Source organism: Anopheles funestus, chromosome 2RL, assembly GCF_943734845.2.
Source record: "Anopheles funestus chromosome 2RL, idAnoFuneDA-416_04, whole genome shotgun sequence".
Lineage (NCBI taxonomy): Eukaryota > Metazoa > Arthropoda > Insecta > Diptera > Culicidae > Anopheles > Anopheles funestus.
In genome coordinates this window covers 66,029,400-66,044,697 of record NC_064598.1, presented here as the reverse complement: position 1 = coordinate 66,044,697, position 15,298 = coordinate 66,029,400, and the positions used below count along the sequence as shown (strand labels likewise).

The 15,298-nt window shown below is 39.9% G+C and overlaps 1 non-coding gene across 1 annotated transcript; it reads left to right on the top strand.

Moving 5' to 3' along the window:
• The first annotated feature begins 14,666 nt into the window (after nt 1–14,666).
• On the top strand, nt 14,667–14,738 carry Trnap-agg (transfer RNA proline (anticodon AGG)). Its single transcript has one exon. It is a non-coding gene; the product is annotated as a tRNA-Pro (tRNA).
• The last annotated feature ends 560 nt before the right edge of the window (nt 14,739–15,298 follow it).

Genomic DNA, 15,298 nt, shown 5'->3' with positions numbered 1-15,298 from the left:
TCTTCATTCCACACTCTATGTGCTTCTATTTCTATCCAGCAATACTTTCTTTGCGAACCTCTAAGGTATTTCGTAGCTCTTACTGCTCAAGGATGATGTGCAGTTTTGTTTTCTGATAGGATTGCATATCACTCTGCTGTCTCGGAGTATCTACAAACTAGATAGAACCGGCAAACGAGCATCAAATGACGCGTATCATCTTGGCCACGCGACTTAAAAGCTGGTGCAGCAGTACGCATCTCCCGAAGGGTTTCCATCGCATACCCAGACACGTCGAGGAAATGTGCCCTTCCGCAAATTAATCGTAAAGGGGCGACACTCGGTTGGGCATGGCACTGATGTGGCTTGTGCCGTGTCCAATAAATATCATTCGATACGCGTTCGAATATCTGCTAGCGAATATCTGGTTCGTTTTGTTGAAATTCAATTTAACAGTCTTAAGGGATTATGCGACCCAATGGGAGCGAACATCTTCCCCGATGATTAGTCAGGAGACTATGGTGTCACGTGCATGGCTAACGGTGGATGAGACACTAAATTTACCGAAACAAAAAAGAAGTATCACTGTATCTACACCGTGATGGCGTGAAATTGCATCCACCTCATTCATTGGTGCAAGTACTGCCAACGCGTTGGCGCATCGTTATTGCATACTCGCACGTGGCAGCGTACGTACGCGTAGGTGATGCTTTCTTTAAAACACCAAACTATCACAACAAAAGTGCTCGCGAATGGTGCGAATGGTCGCAGTGCAATCAGCGAACAAATTCACTTTCACCCTGCGGTGCAACCGCGATGCTCTAGCCCCAGTACGGAATTGGATTGGGCATTGTTAATTGTCACCTTCGTCAAGCCTCGCATGCCCGGATAATGTCCTGCAGCAATCACGAAACGAAAACGCGACCCAGATGAGCCATTAGCACCGCGTTGCTGCACTGATGAAGATGACGCGTAACTGGACACGCAGTAAAATGGTGAGAGAATGAAATAAAAAAACAAAAAATGCGGTGCAATTGCACTCGCACGGAATGCGGATCGGTGTGGGGCAGCGCGTCAATTTATCATTTTTTCCTCACCATTTAACATTGCAATTGACCGCACAACACTTTGTGTGTGAATTGGCTTTGTGGGGGCCAAATTGTGCAAATAGCATGCATTTTCACTCACTTGAGAACTCAATTAAAATTGGACAGTAAGCATAACTGCGTGGTTGATGAAGCTTTTAATGCAGGAAAGGAATTCTTAAGATATGGTGGCAGGTTTCAGAAGATTCAGAATAACGTTTTAATTGTGCTAAATGAGGTGTTTAATTTGTTATGTAGTGTGAAGCTGCTTATAAATTCATCACCATGTAGAAATAATTATAATCAGTTCCGCAGTGTTATATGAAAAATTTAGCTTATAAGTAATTAGGCTTGATAAATAAAACTCAAGCAGTAATGCCGATATGCAGTTTAAGAACAACTCATGTTTTGCATTAAAAGCATTACATTTTTCGTCATTTTTTATTTGGTAGATTTGTTATATTTGCTATATTATAAAATATATACATTAAATCTTTAACACCAAAAAACTGATGATGATGTTTAAAATCATCATAGCATTAAGATATGCTTTTATATGAAACTAATCCACCTTACCCCGCTGCGGATGCTGTAGTCTGTCCGGTGAAGAATGGGTTTCCATTTCATTGCGCCCAAAATTCAAACCTAATTCGATTGACATTTCATCCCGTCTGCTTTTAACGAATTGACACGTCCGAAGAGCGAAAATGAGTAAGCGTGAGTGAACAATGCACACGCCGGTAGCTTAAGTGGCTATTTTGGGGATGCATTTTTGCCACACCACATAAACACCTCACCCGCCCGTAAATCGTACGTAGGCTGTTAAATGGGAATACATCATGTGTGTTTTTTTGGGAATTGATGCAAAATGTTTTCCCCCCTTTTATCCTCATTGGACAACATGTGGGAAGTATTAGAAAAAATATACATCAAAGACAAAAGACAAAATGCCACGACACATTGATGCATTGGGCCAGGGAAAAAACGTGCTTCATAATTCGAAACAAAACAAAAAAAAAGGACTAAATTGCGGCTGGTTTGTTTGACAGAATGGTCCCCACAAACATTGAGTGTTTCGTCGTTTTTGATGGCCGGTTATGGATGGTGGAAACGGCTACGAGACACAAGCTGCAAGTGTCAAGTTTGGGTCGGTGCATCGTCAAAGCTCAACTTCCACCATGGGCCAGGGTGTGGCAATGGTCAACGAGCGGGACCGAGTACGGGACCTGTTTAGGTCGGCCGCCAATGAGACAGACAGGTGTGGAGATTTGAGTTGTTTCGATTAAACCGAACCAAAAACGCTGCTTGTTTGCTGTATTTCTCGAACGGAAAGTGAACGAGCCAAGAGGAAGAAGGAAATGTGCCCGTGTGGAAGAGCAATGGACAAACGGGACAAAACGATCCATGTCCGTTAGGATTAATTGATATAGATTAAAAGGCCCCGATCCCGAACCTGAGCGATAGACACTTTTGGAGTGGTTTGTCCGTCTCGTGCAACCCTTATGCCGGTGCAGTTGTCAAGTGTCGGAGCAAACGGTTTGTCCAGTTTCAGGTGCCATTTTTTGTCAGCTTCATTATCCAAATAATGTGACAGTTTTAATGGATCCTGAGATCATCCCTTGGCAGGACTTTGGCAGGTATGGGGTAAGAGCGGTTTGCTAAACAGGGAGCCCGGGGGAAGGGATAAATGGTTTGCTTTGTTTTGAATCGGACCTATCACGATTTAGGATGCGATTGACGTGACCTCGGTGGCCTTTCCAGGAATGTGTACATTAAAGAAAACGCAAGGATCAAGGCCTAGTGTTTCGAGAAATTTTGTTGAAAAGGATTGATGCTGTTTGTTTGTTTGTTTGTTTATGTGTTCGACAATACATTTGGACATATTCTTCTCCGAGATTTGTTTTGGGGTTCTCATTTCATTTTGTTCTCTTTGCTATATTCTTTGTCTATTCTACATTTATTTCAATTTATTTTACTTATTTTCGCTCAGTCGTATGAATTGCTAAGGTATTGGTCGGGGCAGCATTTTCTATGCGTAATCTACTAAAACCAATGCCGTTACTTTTATTTCATTGCACTATTTGGTTTCATCCATAGTTTTAAAAATACGATTTAAAATATGAAAACAAGTTATTTACATTCCATTAAATAAAAATGACCCATTCGATTTTTGTATATATTTTTTTAACAAAGCCCTAGGCTATTCGATTTTTATTTAAAAAATCTATGGAAAAAAGAAGTCTATTTACTACACAAAACAAAGATTAAAGATTGTTTTCGATATTAAAAAATCATCTTTCGACACGATTCATTATTTTCTACCCCTATTTTTCACTAGGGAACGGTTTAACTTAACAATCACATTAACTGGAACAAAACAAATCAAAACACAGTTGAACTCGTTCGTGAGACATGCAATTGCCAGATAGGGTGAGTTTATTTGAGTGAAGGAAAAAAGATATGTGTCACGCAGGTTGGATTTCCAATTCCAAAAAAAAACCTTTGAAAAGTGTTATAAAAAAAAATAGAGGATTTTCGTTATTTTAAATTGTTGAGAATTTATTACACGCAGAGCGGCGTTGAGATTGGATTGTTTCGACTTTATCATAAAGTAGAGCATTTTTGTATTCGTTCTTTTTTAACTTTTTGCATTTGAAGGGTAATATGACTTGAGCTACATCAGGATTTCTTTCCTATCCCATGAGATTCACTTGGTTAGATGGGTTAGCAAAGGGGTTGAAAATAAGATGTTCCGCTAGATAAATCAGGTCGCATCCTCGGGCCGACTTGACACCCCCAACCAATGGCAAGGATTTAGCTACTGTTTGGCTCTCTCTTCTCCTCTGGCCGCCGTCACTTCTCCGTGGCCAATCTGCGTATCCGCTCGTGATAACAATCGTTGTCGCGCCCGTTAAATAGCTACCGAATCGTTGGCGTACAGCTTTCCTTCACCGTTCGGCCGGGAAATCGGTAGGAAAATCCTTTTTTCCGGTCTCGATCTAAACCTCAGGGTAAGGTCGTGTTTTTACGAAAGCAGGTTTTACGAGCAACCGGATTCCACACCCGAATGCAAACGCATTTTACGGATCCGGCGGATCTCCACGCGTTGCGTGTGTTGCTGTTTTGCGCTTTAACACACTAGCCGCGGGGGAAAATCCTATTCTACGCGGATCAGCCCGACCCAGGCAACCCTTTTCCGGAGGGGGTTGAGGAAGTTGGAAGCTTTACGGCCGGGTCGAAGCCTTTCCGCTTCGAAGGTGTGACACACGCACGCTCGGCACGCACCCGAGGCTACCCCCTTTGTTGACCGGGCAACGTGTCAATTGGAGTGAGAAAGTGCGAAAATCATCACACCAATCCGATATCCGATCGGTCACGGAAGCTTGGAGGGTAATTTTTTTTCTCCACACGAAAGGGGTGTGAAATTATGGCAAACATGTATCACAAGCCAGTGCCTACACTTTCGTTGGTTTCAGCGTCGTATTGATGACCGTGAGATGAGCTGAAATGATGAGAAATGTCTTCAATGACATGTGGTAGTTCATAAATATAAAAAAAATCTTTTTTCGGACATTCTGTTTGTATTTGTTTGTCTTCTGAAAGTAGCTCTAGGATAATGATAAACAACGCATTATATTTTTGTATAGCCTTCATCTAACAATTAGGACTTGAATGAATATAAGTTGAACGTAATTCAAGGTAATTTTTATTCTGCTCTAAAAAATCAATTCATGTTAAAACAATAATACAAATTAAAATTAAATTTGTTATTAAAATCTGACATTTGTTTAAAGTTGTCGTGAAAAATATCTCCAACTTTAAGCAAAGATTTGTTTCTGCAACATCTTTTCCTCATCATTCGTACATAATTCTTGCGCGTTTCAACTCATACTGAGCCCATTATTTTTTAATATTCTTTTAGCCAATTATTATAAGCTTTCTTCATGCAACTCTGGAAACAAAGCATCTAGGAAAACGTGTTTAAACCCCAGCGTTGTTTCACAATAAAGTGTAACCGTTTGCTGAATGTATGTATAAAGTGAACGGTATTTTTCGTGATGGTGTTAGACAGACTACCAAAAAGGAAGCTGAACTCGGAATCAACTCACAAATGTCGACAGCTGCTCCCTGATGAGCTCGGTATGATGGTTGTTTGGTTTGTCTATTTGGCGCTTCCTTTTCGCAACATGCGCAAATGAAGCGGGCGATTTATCTTCGCTCTGCGTCTTCTCCTTCAGTTCTCCTTCTTGTCTATTGACGGACTGGGAAAGTAAAACGTTTGCCACGGTTTAATGAAGCAGGGAGGTTCATTTTAATAGATAATCATAGAGGGCAGCTAATTAAGAAATCAGAAATAGATTAAATATGAGCTTTAGGCCATCGATGCATCTTCCTCCGATGTTGTTGATGTGCGTTGAATTCATTTGGTAGATTGTAGTTATTGTAAAGCTTTTTTAATATTAGTTACTTTTCATCTTTCCCTACAGTCAACTAAAACATTCTCAGCTGTAGAACGGTATAGTGTCCCGTACGCATCATCGTATAATTTGAGATCTAGATTCAAGTCATCGTAAAGTCTCCTCCTACAAACCCTTCCATCTATTGTTTAAATTTAGGGAAGGCATGTTTGGATCGCCGGTTCCTCCGGCTCAGACAATGATTTGACCTGCATGGCGCTTATTGGCCGGGTTCGGTCACACGTAAAGAGCTTTGATGACTGTGGGAATTTATTTTTTCTCGCCAAAAGAAAAATCAATGGTGCGGGCTTTTTTGAAGATACCTTACCGAAACCGTGAGTGGAAGGTGATTTGACTCCCGTGTCATGGTTGAAACGGAGTCAATGGTTTAGCTGAACAGTTAATCGAAAGCGTTTGGCACCTTTCGAACAGTTCGGTCTGGCGCTTTGCAAGAGCTGAAAATGCAAACAAAATCAAGTATCTTTGAGACGACCATGACGAAGAAAGGGTGAAAGAATGGGACGGGAATCCTTGCGTAAGGTGCGTTTGATGGCGTGAGAATTCGTTTGATCGTGGCCAAAGCAACGGCACTATTGTTAAATATTGCTAATTATACACAGAAGGTGTTAGTAGGAAAATGGTTTCACTTCTCTGTTTTGAACGGTATGAAAATGGATGCTGTAATTTTGAACATCGCTATAGAGGAATGCGAAGCAGACAATACTTTGTTTATCTTTTTCGGCAACGAATTTAATTAATTCATTTGATGTTTTACTAAAAAAAGTAAACTAGAAAAAGGATTAACTAAAAGGGGTGATTCAACCAAGAGCTAATGCCAAATTTGTAAAAAAATTAATCGCAATCTGAAAAAATTGAACATAAATCGAACAGTTTTATCACTTGAAATTGCCGGATAGCTCCCAAAAAAATGTTATCTATTTGACCAATTGGAACTTCTTTGTCGGATGCCTCATTTGAACGGCGAATTTTTAAAAATTACAACAAAATAATTAAAAATCACAATGATATAATTATATTTAATGAGAAAAAAAACTTTTCCCAAATGTTCATATAGTTACGGTTTGTATACTTTTTTGCATATGTTTTATAAATTAATTTTTGGAGCCAAATGTTAAAAAGTGTAACCTACTATGAAATAAAATAATTATTGATATCTTATTATAAATTGTTTATGAAGGTGAACATATCGCATAAATATTTTTACCACACGTTTTACTAATTCTTGGTTATGTCTTTATGATGTATTCAAATTTGTTTTATTGTACTCGGCATCGACACCAAGCAAAGCATATTATTAGCATTGAAAAAAAAAATGCGTTCATTGTAGGAAATATAAGCGGTTTAAAACGATTTGCAAGACCAACCTGAGGGCCGGTTGATTTATTCCTAGAAAACAGTTCTGCTGCTCGCATTCCCGATCGCATTCCTATGCCATCGTTAACTGACAGTGATAAAAGTTAAAACGCTCCTTCTTTCAAGCATCCGTCCGTCAACGGCCAGCGGTAAGATTGACATAACCCTACTGAGTTTTTGGTTGCGTTCGTGTCCATTTAGGACGCACACATCAAATTTTTGGTCCGTCTGCACGTGTTGAAACGGTCGTTCGGGAGGGATATATTTGGGATCTGTAAAGAAAATAAAAACATGCAGCTCTAGCGGGAGCTGGCGGACGACGGGTTTGATGGACGAGTATGAGACGTAAGGGACAGCTCGGATAGGAATATTTTTAATATTTTCAACACATCACCCATCAATTCGTAGTGGACGTGCGCGAGCCTTAATCACAATCTACCAGTGCGGTCAGCTCTTGAATAGCCCGACTCCACTTTGCGAGAAGCGCGACTTCGCCTCGGACGGGGGGCATTTTGTTTCATCTTAGTGAGGGTTTTAGTTGTTTTTTTGTGTATCTATCACTAATCTATGCTCGGTCCAAGTCGCAGGAGGGGGCTTGTGGTTGATTTTTTGAAACGATTTCCGCAGAAGCTGCTGTTGGTTGAACGATCAAGATCAGGTTCTCGATCGGTTTGCTGGATCGAATCCTGCCGCTGATGTGGGTATGACTACCGTGAAATGATTCATTCCTGCTCGCAGTCCCATTGCCATTCACATGTACGTTTCGTTGGTTTGATAATATTTGAAACGAATGATGTCTGTACCCCCAAGTCTCCGGCACTGTTGCTTGACAGTTGAAAAGATTCTTGACAAGAATTTAAATTTTTAATCAACCACATAAAGGGAAGGGAAAGGAATGGGCCGGCAAAGGAAACAAACCAACAGCCGGAAGGTACGAGCTTTTTCGAGGCAAGTGGTTCACTCAGATGAACGGTGAGGATTAATCAAATGGGTTGGCCAAATCATGTAAATGAGCGCAATTCCGCTGACTCAGAGGGAATCGAAGAAGCAACCGGACGAAGGCGCGACGGTGCGGAGACGGTTTCCGTTGCGGTTTGGTGGTGATTTGAGCGACATGACATTTCTACATGGTCTCCGAAGCCGTTGCGAAGTGGGAGAATCAGCAAGGTGGCGATGAGGCGCGCAGAAGCGTACAGGAAGTGAAGAGCCCAAAACAAATCCACAACTTCTGACCGAACACAGTAGTTAGTTAGCTACCGGCTTAATGATGTTTTCATCGCACCGTTTCGGATTGTGGATCAGGTTCAGTGAGATAATGATAGCGACAGACCAGTGGTAGGAGATCCCAATGTGCATAATTTGCAATCCATCGACCGGGGCAGTAGCGGAATAATCGCAGTTTACAAGATCACCTTCTTGTCACAAATGTTTTTTCGGCGTTAGCAGCATTGCCTGCGGTGAGCCGAGTTGAGACTAGCAGTTTGTTTGTTTCGTAATTTAAGCTTATTCCATGCCTCGAACCACTCATTACTGCTTCGCGTATGTATATGCTAGAGGATGTAAGTATCGCATGGGTTATCATTTGTCGGTCGTTATAACTGTGTCGAAAAAGGCTTTCTTTTCAGTGGCTGTTTAAAAAAAATATTTGAAAAAAAAGTTGTTTACGAGTCAGCACTGTTGAAAGTGATGAAAATATTAATTTTTTGTAATTGTTGATTTTGTGTGTACATGTCTACAGATTGTGGGACCCTCCAGCCTCTTCTTGCGCCTCTTACTTAAGTACTCGATTCGCTATATTATACTGACGAGCGAATTATCGTGTCTTGTAGCAAAACAAAACAGATTTTTTTAGTCCTTAAATATGGAATAGTTACATGGAATAATAGAAAACATGTAAATTTTTATAATAAGATAAAAAAGGTTACTCTATATTTAAAGGAAAGTCATAAACTGCACACTTTTGATGAGAATTCGTTCTTAAAATACTTATCCTTACTTCTTGTGCGGTCTCTATAGACCTTTCGCTGAACGACTCGCATATTTAATCGTTACATTTAACACAACCTGACCTGATTTTGATTTGATCAATGAATCTCCACGTACCCGACCCGGCAAAATTGAATTCATTCATAAGCCGTTCAAACAACAGCAAAAAGGAAGCAAAATTAGCCACATCATCATGAACATCATCTACTAGGTGTTAGTGCCTGGATGGACGGTCAATGCAAAATCCCGAAACATGGTTCCCCACCAACGTAAAATTTTTCCTTTTTTACTGATACTTCCCATGAACGTTTCTTTGTTGGTTGCGTTTTTCGGTACGCCCAGCGCGGCAAACATGATTGACATGCGTTGGGCACTAATCTTAATGCATATATTTAAATTTTAATTTTCACACCAACAACCACCAGCGCTAGATTCGTTTTTCTCATTTCGGTCGGTCGAAAATAGAAACTGATACGGAGAATAAGGAGAACAAGGTAGAAGTGGGTATCCAATTTTTTGTGAATGTGTCAGAGCTAAAGCAAGGGACGTATTTCTTCCCAACTCCCTCGGCGATTTGTCCGGTGATTCAATAATAGTTTTATTTCTCAACGCATTTTTTTTTTCTCGCCTCAAAGAGACGGGTAACGCAACGGGATGACTTTGCACTCGCTTTACTGAAAGCAATCGAATCAAAACTGATCGATCTTGCATCGGTCTCAGCAGATTCGAACTAGCATTAGGTTAGCTGGGGCTCTGATGTCTTTATCGCATGAATGCATCTCACAAAAAAGGTGCGCAAAGGATACGTGAGACTGCAGCGATTGGGAGTAGCTGGCACAAACGATTTTACCAACGGCGACGGATTGTCTACCCTGCTTGGTGTTGTTAGGTTCGAATCGGTGCATCAGGCTACGTGGTAGACAAATTGTCGCTGAAGTTTCTTTGTTGCGTGAGGTGAAATTCGAGGAAATGAATTTATACTTAATCATCACAGGAAACGACTGAAACCTCTTTACCTCGTGTGTGTTCTTCAAATGCTGACAACATCCATATATTGTTTAAATCTTTGACAAAGTTTACTTTTGCTTGCCTAGAGCTAGGATAAGATAAGAATCTTATTTTTATGTGAAATTGATTGGTTACAGGTGAAAATCTTCCTTTTTGTTTATGAAGCACGTTTTAGTGTGGACATTTTAAAGCTTGAGTATTTGATTTGTCACTCCAGACTTGGGCTTGGTGATCTTCTATAAACTGAATTGACTATTCAGTATTAGATAATGTCCAATCATTGACACATTTATTCAATCTTTATGCAATGTACTCGAATTTGCGTTTAATAATAAGAATATTTAAATTAATTTTAAATATTCTTATTATTAGATTTTACATATTAAAAAAGAAAAACTAAAGATCGATTTATTAGTCCCTTTTCGTGTGACAAAAGACAATGCAGAAGGTGTAAAATGTTTGTCAAGTAACATAGACGAGTAGTCACGACATATTTGTATCTCGCATGTCTGGTTCATTTTTCGATTTGATACGCTTTTCAAAAACCGGTGATTGGTGAAGTCCTTGTATCTGTTTGTAATTTATACATGCCATTGCATTCGTCAAACATGAACCGAGCTCGAATTCCAGACGCATGGGTTGAAGAGAAATCATTCACACCATCTGGTTTCGTAACATACCAGTTTAGAATTGTTGATAGATGTGAATATTTTTGGGGTCTGGATATTTGCGTATGGACTAAACTCATGCATTGAATAACAAAGAAAAATGTAACTAATATGGTAAAAAATGAGTTGTAAACTGATGGGTCTTTAGACAAAATATGTTGATAATTATGTTTTCTTACTTAATCGAATTACGTACCTGATTTACTTTGTCAAATATGTATACATTATAGAAGTTCAAAGAAAGTAGATGAACAGATACGAGCATTTATACATTGCTTTGGAATACCTTTTTATTTTATTTTATGGACTTCTGGCCACAGAAGTTTTCCCTCAGCAGATCCTTAATCAGCAAAGTATAAGATTTCTTGTGCATGGAAACTGTTCTCAGAAAAGGCAGAACTGATGAATCATCCTCGGATTGGTTTATATAACGTTTCGTTTATTGTTTTTGGCTAGAGTTAGTGTTGATTTATTTGCATGCCGCCTTTGATCTGCTGGACGACTTTCTAACCGACAGAACACCGATGCAGGGAAGAATTAAACTCGCGTGTCTAATGAATCTCATCGGTCGTTGTGAAGCGTTTCTTGTTTGATGAAAACAAGCTCATAAAATGTAGTTTACGATTCTTCCATACATCTTAAGCGTCCAGCTTCAAAGAAAACGGGGTTGTTTAGAGTTTAAAAGGAATAAATAGTATTTAAGAAACTCAGCTATCTTTAACGACCATCACTGGAAGGATGTTAAATTTACAGTTTTCACTTTAATCTTAATATGTTTTAATTAAAAAAAACTCGAATTTCACCGTTCAGTAATATCCCGATATGAACATAATGAAACAGGATAGAATATTACAATTTGTTGCCATTATGTATATAAAGTGCATTAAAACCATTTAATGGAAAATGAACATATGTCAGAGGGGTTTTGTTTTTTATGATAAATAGTCCAGATCGGACAGTTTCAAATTGCAGCTTAAGGTTTATCAATTTTTAAACCACATTCTCATCCACCGATTACACACTCTAACAGGATTAGGATGCTGGAACGCCTTATGGATTTCGGAACGTGCCCTCCATTAGCCAACACAAGAATCCTGTAATGGTCCATCAGCATATGATGTTTCTAAGCTAAATTTATGAAATGAACAACAAATGGTCTCGTAACATCCCTTCTTTTCGGTGTGGGCAGAGGGATAAACTTTGCGGTGTGCGTGTGTGAGAGAGTTCTTCTTGTGAGTACTGAAATTTCTATTTGTCCATATTCCCATAAAAATCACTGCCCCAGAAGTAACCATAAAACAATTCCCAACGATATGACTAATGAAGGGTAGCGCAGAACGAATTCTTCGGTTTAAGCCGTGGCAGTCGCTTTTATTATCTCTCTTAACGAGAGGGTGGTGCAATTTCTCATCACATGGTGTCCCCTTGGATGACACGTTTCTAACTTAATTTTTTTCCTTCTTATTTATCCCAGTCACCCCTCGACCTCAAACGCGGTCAGGTTGTTCGATTGGCTCGATGTGCTGAGATTGCGCAAAAACATGTTCCCGCCGCTCCGGGATGCGAAAAAGATTCGGACAAAAAAGGGATACCGTGAGGGAAAGAAAAACCAGGGAAAGTCAAATCTTCCGTAGATAATAGAATTATGATAACTTTTATGATAATCACTTTAACAGGATCATCATAAAGGCGAACGGGACACTGTTTGCATTGCCACTGTCAGTTTTGTGGTTTGGTTCATCCATTGGCCCTCGCTAGGAAGGGCGCTCGTCCCGAAGGGAGTGTCTAAAATGGTAGCAAAAACAAAAAAAAAGGAGCAGATTCCACCCACCGGCGATTATGATGGTCCATTTTTATATGGTGACGCATGTGGCCACCGTCAACCTTGAAGCCGGGCGATGGAAAGTAAGCGACAAATTTGTTTCCAATTATCCGAGTTGGTGCGACGGTACTGGAAAAAAGGGGTGGGTTTGGTGATTTGTTGCAAGGGAAACTTTTTATAACTGTTTTCTCTTTTATACTTGAGGTTTTGTTTCGGTGCTAGAATTGCTTTGGTTTTTTTTTGGTTTAAAAAAGTGCTGAAAGTAAATTTGGACTTTTTTGTCATTCGGATTGTTTTGCGGAGTTCGTGGGGATTGACATTTAGAGGACTATTAGATATCCCATTAGCAGCGAGGAATTTGTTTTATGCAATTGAATCATAATAAGTTTCAAAACACAATTATTTTAATGTACTTTACAGATGCTTTTGAACTTTCTCAAGATTGTTTCTTTAACAACCGCGCTTTAATTGAAATCGGAAAATGTTCCAGCAGCAAGCATTTACCAATTCTCGCTGAACTTTGTGCGGGAGCAAGACGGTTGAAAGATATTTTGACAGTTGGAAATATTAATGCCATTAGTTAGTCCGAGTCCATGTAACGACTCGGCAGATCGGCCACCATCATGCTGCCATGTTGATTCGAAAACTAGACTAGTTTGATCGCCTATTACGCAGATGCGCATGGACGATACCTGATTAAGGGCACCCAAGCAGGCAAGAATAAATATTCGGCCATTTGTGATCGTTATTGAATTACGACCCTTTTCTATTATTTTTTTTCTACATCCCCATGCCCGTTGGAGGCGTAATGAAATGTGAGGCACACTGGGGTAAACAAAAAAAACACACGAACGAACGCATGCAATGCGCTTAATGTGAGCCAATTAATTAAATTTCCAAGCTTTGTAGCTTCTGGCCTACTTGACGAAGCGCGTTTTATGCTGTTGAGAACTCAACGGTGGCTTTGTGTTAACTGGGCTTTTTTTTCCTCTACTACCCGATGTTTGAACTGATGAAGTAAGGAAACAAATTCCCGCCATAATACCACCAGCGGTGTGTGGATTCCACTTCGACATGCTGAACGAACGCATAAAGTGGCTCAATTTGCCACGGACATTTGTCTAGTCGCGGGCCTCATCTATCGTTCTCGTGGCCTGACGAGGGCAGATTTGGACACGGGATAAACCGATAAACCGATGCAACGGACTTCAAAGCGGAGGCATTCGAACTGTCATGAGAACCTATCGAGTGCTCGAGTGCTGCTTGGTGAACAGTTTTACGACTTTAAAATAATAAATTCTCCGAAGCAAGCTCATACGAGAGCAGCGTCATAAATTTGGGATTCACATTTACATTTTATACTGCCAGTGTGTGTGTCCATATGCGTCACGGTGGCGACAGGACGGTTGTCCTTAGGATTGCCCCATTTGCAAACCCTCAAAAACCATTTAGCGAAGGGGGCTGCCGCATGGTCCAGCCAGAAGGAATGGGGACATTTTATGACTTACCTAACCGAGCCGATACCACCATGGGTAATGTCTAATTTTAATTAGAATGGTAGCTAAACAAATAAAATCATTAATACATTTATGGCGCCGTTCAGTTTTTGGGATCATGTAAGTCAAGAGACCCTTTTCTAAACCGTAAGGATCTTGATTTCATTTAGGGACCTTTTGTGGGATCGCCACATCAGATGCCAAATGGGCATTTTAAACTTCTGCTGCTGGCGGCGTCGACGGCATTATTTCTAGCAGGAACCATTAGGTCAATTTTGGGTGATTGATCCACTTGAAACGGGTGTAACTCAATCGTGGCCCAGTTTCGGAATAGTTTTACGATCCCAAAGGGTTAGTTGTAAATGTGTAGTAAAGAAATAATTAAAATTAGGACATTGGTTCTTTAACCCAATTTTAGATCTTCGAATATTCCAGCAGTAGCTTTTATGGGGGTGCAGCTGATACAATAGTTTATTTATTCGGCTAATATGAAATAAAGAAAACAGCTATGGCTATTATAATAGCGTATTCAAATTTACTAGACAGGTGGATTTGTAGGTCAAAAGGATAAAAATGGAACAATTCTTTGGATATGGGGTATATATATCAAGCTGACAAAGCTCAACCATCTGAATCGAGCAGATGTATTACACTGAAATAACATGTAAGTAAATTTTGTTGGCGAAAAAAGAGGTTTAAAAAAATATTTGGTGGTGGTTTAAAGCCCAACTGATAGTTTAAAGTTACTGTAAAACTGAAGTAGTGCTTACAAGCCGCTACGATTTCCAACGGGCTCGTTGGTCTAGGGGTATGATTTTCGCTTAGGGTGCGAGAGGTCCCGGGTTCAAATCCCGGACGAGCCCAGAATGTGAATATTTTTTTTTACCTTGATGGTGGTATCCTGCAGTAAATAGCAGTATTTTATTATTTTCAAGAATTTATAGAGAAAATATTAGCAAAATTCCTAGATGGAAATTATGATATTTTATTTGTAATAAAAGAATAAATGTATAAATTATATCACATGTCTGTTGCTTGGATCAATGGTGCTTAAAATATTGTCCCATAATAAATAAGTGAAGAAATCATAGGCTTACATGTGATATGGTTGCGTTTATACTTTTTTACAATACTTCCCAACAAACCTGAGGTGGCTCAGGTGTGGCAAAAGCTTAAATGTTCGATCTCGGGCACAGTTTCTCAACTCCCATCAACAGCTTAGAAGGCAGTGTTTCTCATAATTGTTAACACTTTCACAGAGCAGTTTGTTACTCCGGGTATCGGGCCGTTGATTGCCGGCTACGGTAGGAGACCGTTCTACATGGCACCAAACCAAACGTACCACGTACCACGAAGCTCGGTCTATTAGAAAAAGAGTAATGTGTAGTGAGTGTTCGGGGGAACGAGGGGCTGGGATTTTTTG